Source organism: Mya arenaria, chromosome 4 (assembly GCF_026914265.1).
Source record: "Mya arenaria isolate MELC-2E11 chromosome 4, ASM2691426v1".
Classification (NCBI taxonomy): Eukaryota; Metazoa; Mollusca; class Bivalvia; order Myida; family Myidae; genus Mya; species Mya arenaria.
This window is the reverse complement of record NC_069125.1, coordinates 79,072,527-79,080,694: the sequence shown is the minus strand read 5'-3', so window position 1 is coordinate 79,080,694 and position 8,168 is coordinate 79,072,527. Positions and strand designations below refer to the sequence as shown.

Genomic DNA, 8,168 nt, shown 5'->3' with positions numbered 1-8,168 from the left:
ATGCTCTGTTTACAGTTGTTTCCTTTCATGTTAACAAAGAACAACGGCAACAAAAAACTAAAGTTGAGCGAGAGGTTCTCAATAAGTAATTGACTTCTTTTGAGTCCGATGTATACATTTTCGTGAAATATGCAAATAATGTCTATAAGAGATGACAGGAGTACTATCACGAGATACCTTTTCTCGCAGGTAAGAAAACCAAGAATGGATATACATGTAGCAAAGCATAGGAATGCTGAAATAGAGAAAGCGTGGAAAGTGTCTTATGGCACTGACTCATAGTCAATGCGATATACACAGAAAGCTACAGTTTTCCCGACAATTCTTTATAGATGTTTACAGATCGCACTACTTACAGACAGTCTGTAGAAGTTTCCTAATATTTGTGACCGAAAATATTTTATTCGGCATGAATTAGTCAGTAAGAAATCCTGAGAGAGTTATTCCAATCATCATACTGAGGAAGGGCAGTGACGAGAAGACCCCATTTTATAGAGAAAATGTAACCATTCTTCACATCCAGTCTTCAGAGAAAATGTAACCCTTCTTCACATCCATTCTACAGAGAAAATGTAATCATTCAGAGAAAATGTAACCCATCTTCACATCAATTCTACAGAGAAAATGTAACCATTCAGAGAAAATGTAACCCTTCTTCACATCCATTCTACAGAGAAAATGTAACCATACAGAGAAAATGTAACCCATCTTTACATCATGTTAATTACAAAGGCTTAGACTATGAAATATATTTTTGCTTCGACCGAAAGACAAACACATCGGTTGTGTACTTACGATAGCAATGTCAAATTTGAGCACTTCTTTGATATATTGAGGCAGACGAGTCAAAATGAGGTCCATCCAATCCATATCCATCCAAGGCACTGTGAAATTCTAAAAGAACGAAACAAAGTAGTTATAAATCACGCTCGATTCCGTTTTATCATACATTCGTTTAAGTTGAAAGTTTTAATAAAAGGACAGTGATGATCAAAGTGACACAAAACTCAACTTTGTACAGTTTAATGCCAGCAAGGTAAAATGGTCCTCCGAAAAACTAGATCAAAGTTTTACTGCAAACATAATCAGTTAAGAATACAACTTAAAGCGATACCCCTGCTTTTGCCGGTATTGTTGACGGATTCAACTTAAGTCTTTTAAAATAGCTGAATAGCTGTTTCTTTGTTCGTCAAAGTCTTTCCGGGAGTTTCTTGCAAGATAAACCACCAACAAACAACTAAAAACAGACCAAACACACCTGCAGGTTATAGATATGAACGAGATATCTCTTCATACGACATACATCGAATTTGAATGAGTAACGATTGTTGAAATATATATTCAAATTAGTCACAATATTTAAATAAGAGTAAGTAAAGGAAGTAAATTGTGTGAATGCGTCATAAATTTTAAGTTCGTATTTTTCTATGAAGCAAAAAACATTGATCATTTGAATGTTCAGACATCGCCAACCACTATGTCGGATGGTTGTGACGTCAGCAAATACTTCGATATAAAGAGCATTCGATTAAACGGAATTACAAAACAAAAAGAATTGCACCAAGAATCTGACCTTCAATGTTGAAACAAAAATCTCATTTAAAACAATTGCAAGCCGACTGTGCGACTTAATGCTCGTCCAGGAAAAATACTCACCGAACCAAACTTTTGAGATGAATCCGGTAGTTTTTTTTTATATATTGTATGTATTCACTGTGCTGTTTGTGGAGTTTTGTCTGTTCTTTCATGTTTCTTGTTTTTGATTTTTTGCTTTTGTTTTCTGCTCTTTGGCGTTTACCCATTAAACCGGGTAATGTTTTAACGTTTTGCTACTGAGCGTGTTTCTGTAGTTTTTAACATAAGTACTGATTCTTTCATTCTCAAGCGCCCTTTGTGTCAGTTTGAACCATCCCGGTAGTGCTGGTCCCTACAATCAATATTGCACCAAATTGATTGCTGTAGCTTGATACTAAGCATGTGGCATTTTGGATATATCATATATCCTGTATGAATTGTCTTTTATTCTGCCACATGCATACAAATCGGTCCAATAACAATATGCCATTTTTTTTTTTTGTTAATTAGTATAGTTGACCATGTGATGTTTTCTACAGTCAGTTAGACCGCGAAAACGGACTTCTGTTATGAATGGATTCTCACTTGCAACAAAAATTAATTATCTCTTAGCCGGTGCAGTCTTTACACAAATGTGCAGCCTTCAACTATAGTTAATTCCATTCCTGTGGCGAATGGCAAATACAACAGAAATGAATTCCTTCTTTGTCGGTGCAGTCTAAAAACCCAAAACTTTACTTCTTAAGGCCTAGTTTCAGGAATGTTTGGTATGATAATCCCCTGCTACTCAGGCTCATTTAGGGTTGACACTTTTAGAGTAGATAACATCATTGTATCACTTATACATATAAATAATATGCATAGCGAATGTAATAGTGTAGAGCAAAATCACCCCGGACAAACTCCCTTCTACTCATTTTTGTATAGGTGGATATAATCCCCACATCAATTTGTTAATACGGACATAATCCCTCCCATCATTTTTACAAGGCGGATATAATACCCCTCATCAATTTTACAGAACACTCCTCAACAAGGTTAGAATAAATAAATGTTTTCAAAATTTCACATTTTTTATTTTATAACACATATCTAATTTACACTGAATGTATTTATTATCTAACATACAACATAGTATTAACAGTTAGTTCTCACAGTTTTTAATTTATTGTCAAATTAAAGGTAACACTTTAGTTTTTAATTACTATTCAATGTTTGCAAGTGTTACAAAATAATGCCACCTAAATTTTAAATTTACATTAACATTAGTATTTAATAAGTTAATTTATTTTGCTTAAAAATAAATTTTATTATTTTCGCGAGATTGAATTTAAGGTCTGTTGTTCCGTTGCTAAGCAATCGGAACACTCTCGGCCTCTATCGGTCAAGTCAATGCAGACTGGTTCTCGATATTTGACACTAGTTTAAAGTGCACTTTTCAATTAAATTAAACCGGTCTATTAACGGGGAATCTTTCTTTGCTAGCGAAATCTCGTGCGGAGAGGACCGAAATTAAAAAGCTCTTGAATAAATAGGAAAATAAAGAAGTTTAGTACTTTAATATCTGACACTCGCGGCTTTATACGCCTGTTACAACAATGCCGGGTAGAGGACGCCCTCAAGGGAGGAAAAGGAAGGTGGCGGAAGCAGCAGAATTAAGGGAAGAGGAACAGCCACGTGCACGGCGGCTAAGGCAACCGCCTCGTGTCAATTTGGAAGCACAACTCCTACAGGCGCCACAGATACCCTTGCCAGACGCGGAGCTGGGAAACAACAATGAGGGTAATGTAATTGACTTCCATGATATCATTACTAGGTCTCATATTTTGCACCCTTTAACCACAGAAACTGTGGTTCCTACGGGTAATAGGCAAAGTCCTTCAGATACTGGGTGTGGCTTGGCGGGGTCTGGCCAAGGTGGAGAGTTCCAAATGGGTGCAAATTTTGATGGTAGCATAGACATGTATAGGTTAGCGAAAGATGATCTTTCATCACATGTACCAACGCAATTGAAGCAACAAATAATGTGGGGAGAATACATAAATTTGGCTATTTTGTTAAAAGGGGCAATTGAATTGAACGATATGTGTAAAAGTTCCACACTGTCAATATCACTAGATGGCTCCCTTGAGGCCAAACCAAAACTGTGCAAGGAAAAGGTACAATCCGTCGAAAAGTGGACTGATGCATTTTTGATTTACAGTCCATCTATCTGGCTTAGTAAACCCCATAAAACAAATGAAATGTTACAATAAATGTACAATGATAGAGAGGGTGCTTCACGCCAAGGCGGCTTTGCATGGCGCTCATATGATAAGCAGTTCAGGCTACGCCAGGCCATAACTCCGTCACCATGGTCCAAAATTAATAATGATCTGCGGTGGCGTTGTATGATTGTTCGTGACACGCCCCAGGGAACTCGAACGGTCCCGGTAAACTATAGCCAAACACGATCGTCTACAAGTTTTGCGTGCATTGATTTTAATAAAGGGAATTGCTCATGGGCCATGTTTGTTCACGGTGTGGTGCAAGGCATGCTGAGATTAATTGCAGTCATTCCCCGCCATACCCAAATGCAAATGTACCCCCTGCAAATTTCTCTCGAAATAATCAAGCCGCACGGAGGCCTATGGGTTACTCAACGTAGATATTTCACACGAGGATCGGGGTTTCCCGCCCGGATAGAGTACATCTCGGCTGCCTGGGGGATTGGATTTTATATTGACACTTTAATGGATTCGATAATGCATTACGTATAATTTTATAAACATATTTTTGGGGGGAAATTGTTTAACAATTTTGTGGCGGGAAAAAAATCGCAAGCCGAGAGCTGGCTAGGCTGTCATCCATTTCAATTTAAAAATGCATACATATACAATTTATGATTTAGATGTATTTGGCTTGTTGAGACCTTTAACCTTGGTCGAGCACCTCGGTGCTAGTTATCACTCGGTATGGGAATCAACAAGAGGGCTATACATGTGAAATTGGGAATTATATACTAAAATCAATTAATTAGGAATATAGATATAAATAACGTTTATTATCCCGTTGATGGAATAACAAGTTCTTCAGGAGTCTGTTGCATGTCTGTTGCTCAAGGCCGGGAACGTCCTAGTACTTGGCGTCCCGGTTGTTGAATTGCATTGCGTTGCCGTGAGATTGCGTAGATATATTGCGGATGTTGCATTGGCTGTTCGCAATTGACCTTACGACAGCGGCTTCTAAGCCACGCCCCCTGATTTCAAGGGAGCGAACTCTGTCTATGTCCGTCAAACAAACGAGGAAGTAATGGCGTCTCGCGTCGTTTCGCTTTCCGATATTCCTGACAAATTATCATAAATGTGACATTACAATGCGAAAAAAATAGAAGTCAAAGGAATTTGTAACTGGCTGCTACATCGGAAGGCTCGATATATCTTTAGAAAATGACGATATCTAACATTGACGGGGTGAAATCTATCCAAGTAAGAGAAAATCGGATAGCCGCCATGTTGTCAACATTGACATCGATACAAAGGAAAAGCGTGTGTGTGACGCATACTGTAAATGCAAACAAGGGTAAGTTTAACTTTTAATAACTCCGGTCCTTCTTACAGTATTGTTGAATTAAAGATTAAATCATCGCACAATATGAGTAAATCATAAATGGCCCGAATGGGGAACCCGGAAGTGACATTAAATAACAGTTACATGCCAGCTATACAGTATAACCTTGTATTCTATAGTATGAGCAGAAATGGTTTATTGGAGTTATGCATAAAAAGTTTCAGTTCTAAGCGATTGAACACTCCCCCTTATGAATAATAATGTAATAGTTGACAAGTGACAATCGTGGGTGATACCAATCTGTAACTTTTGCATTGCTCAAACATTCACATGCTTTGATTTTTGTTCTTACAGAAATTGTGGAACATGTTCACACACTCTGGCTGTAAAAGTAGACCTGGGAGGAAAATTGCCCCCGGTGTGGGGCTCGAACTCACAACCACCAGAACACTAGCCCGGCGCTCTAACCAACTAAGCTGACCGGGCAGCTGGTTCTAACCCACACACACACTACCCTCCCCCCATTTACCGGTTAAGGCTGGTGGAGGGTCTCCTGCTATTTACCGTTGACACCATTAAAGTATTCTGATTGATGGAGATAAGGAAGTCCCCTTATTATTGTCTTCAACAAGCCTACCGCAACAGGGGACCTAGCATAAGACCGGAAACCGCCCCCACCCCACACACACACACACATGATATTTGCCAGTCCAGGGAATGTCAACCGCAAGAGAAAACCAGTGATGACAAGTTTTACAAATAATCGGTAGGACCTATTTTAAAGCTTTTTATAACATTTAGTTTTACTTTGCTGTACAAAAGTAATGGACTATTTGTCCAGAGAAAAACAACAACCACAAAACATTAGCTATTATCTTGTCAATATTTCATTATGATATACATGTAGGAAGCAAACATCAAAGGCAGTAGCATTTACAGCTAGTATTAAAATATTTAACAATACATGTAACTGATTTATTTTAATATTGGCATCTTTTATTTATTTCAGGAAAGTGTGGTCTTTTGAAGAGAGTTCTTGAAGTTGTTCAGCATGTTGTTTTGATGGATTCTTGGAAGGATGTACCTCTATGATGTTAGCTTCAGTTCTGGAGTATAACACCAGTTGTTGCATATTCAATATCAGATTTATTAAATACATTGTTGTTTTGCAAACATTACTTAAACTTTGATATTTCTTTGGTGTTTATGTATGATATTGTAGGTGAATATCTCTTTATTGCAATGGCAAATATATTTTAAAATATATAGCATTAGCAGAAGTTATTTTTCACTGTTAAAGCTGCACTTTCACAGATTGATCACTTTGACAACTTACACAGGATTTGATTGCATTTATCATATTTTGGCTCGGAGAAGTTTGCTTTGTGATTTATATATTAGGTCTTAATTTAAAGAATGCCAAAATAAGACGATTCTGAGACAAAAAGTGTCAAGCTAGAATTCTGTGAGAGTGCAACTTTAAGAATACTATTAATCGAGTGTGCATGTGATCCGGACTCTGAACATTGGATGAACTATCAATAAATATTGTAGATTTACGTAAATGGCCCAAAATATAAGAATAACAATGAAAATATGTACATGTTTGACTTGTTCTTTATTCATAATAAGTCTAAGTCTTTACAGCACATGTTTGGCCGAATCAAGTTCTAATGAACATAATAATTGATTTAAATGTACAGTGAAATAAATTGTTTTATACAGAAAATAATACCTTAACGATTCAGACCGATCTGTTCTCGTTTTTTTTTTTTGGTGGCTCAAATATTTATCTGAGTTTTGGAGGAGGCCTAGCTGGTGTGAGCTGGACAAATACAGTAGCTGCTTGAGGGTCAGGGTTTTAAATGGCCATTAATGCCGATTTGACAACACAAGCCAAAGCATAAATGTACGATGTTTATAGTTTAAAAATAGTAACACTTATTTAGGTCATGCACGGACAATTTCAGTATTAAATAAATTTTGAGCGGATTGAAATAAGTAGTTTTGTTCAAAAAAATACTTTTGTACAGACGTATAGATGTTTCGCCTTTGAACGATCTTTCAAAATTTCCAAGTTCAGCTGTTGATGAGGTCTTCCACAGAGTCTGATACAGCACTTGTATTTTTCTAAATAACTCGCTGGTTTCGAATACGGAACGAATTGGAAGCCATCTTTAGTCGGCCTGGCTACCTTGTATCGGAATTACAAGTACCATGACAACAGCTTTTTACCATAATACTTAAAAAGGCGAGGAATTGCCAGCGCATGTATATGACGGACTCTGGTCAGTTTGACGGACAAAATGGCGGATAGCAACACGGCTTATCAGCCCTGCATTCTGATTGGCTGATAGGACCTGTCAATCAAATCCTGTCGTAAGGTCAATTGTGGGTTGCATTGTTGCGTTGCGTTGCTAGGAGATTGCGGGTATATTGCGGGTTTTGCAGTTGCTTTTGGTAAGGAGCATTTGCACGTAGACTGTAGTTGCTGGGTTGTCGCATTTTGCCAATCAGTCTATTCCAGCACGGGCATATCATAGGACACTATAGTATTTATAGATTACACTTTGAATATACATTTAATACAACGGCTCAGCCTAGCCTCTCTCGGCTTGCGTGGTTCTTTTCCATTCGGACTTCCAGGCGTGTGTCACTATGACCTATCATGGAGTCCGTTCGTTTTCACGGCCATATTTTGCCAATCCTTTTATTTTTGTTTGTTAAGCTGTTGTACCAATTGCAATATGACTTATAGAAGGCATTAACTAGGCATTTAATATCAACATGAATTAAATCCAATGAACATGTGCTGACTGTTTGTAAAGTGTTAAATATTTATTTAGTAATGGTTAAAGTCGAAGAATTATTTTTTTGTGTAAGTACATACTAACAATCTTAATAAAAAAGGTCAAGAAAGAGTCGATTGTAAGCTACTTAAAACATAGAAATATACGAATGGTCTACAATCATAGAGTTTATAGAGTTTATTTCAGAATACAATGCGTACACAATCAATAAAATACGTTAATGTTTATAACATA

The 8,168-nt window shown here is 37.2% G+C and overlaps 2 long non-coding RNA genes across 2 annotated transcripts; one reads left to right on the top strand and one right to left on the bottom strand.

The window, feature by feature from the left end:
- The first annotated feature begins 4,840 nt into the window (after positions 1 to 4,840).
- Positions 4,841 to 6,685, top strand: LOC128231665 (uncharacterized). The gene is made up of 3 exons (XR_008260413.1): positions 4,841 to 5,136; positions 5,479 to 5,890; positions 6,134 to 6,685. It is a non-coding gene; the product is annotated as an uncharacterized LOC128231665 (long non-coding RNA).
- LOC128231666 (uncharacterized) lies at positions 5,984 to 6,935 on the bottom strand. Its single transcript, XR_008260414.1, has 2 exons — positions 6,860 to 6,935; positions 5,984 to 6,230 (listed from the first exon to the last, which is right to left on the bottom strand). It is a non-coding gene; the product is annotated as an uncharacterized LOC128231666 (long non-coding RNA).
- Between the last annotated feature and the right edge of the window lie 1,233 nt (positions 6,936 to 8,168).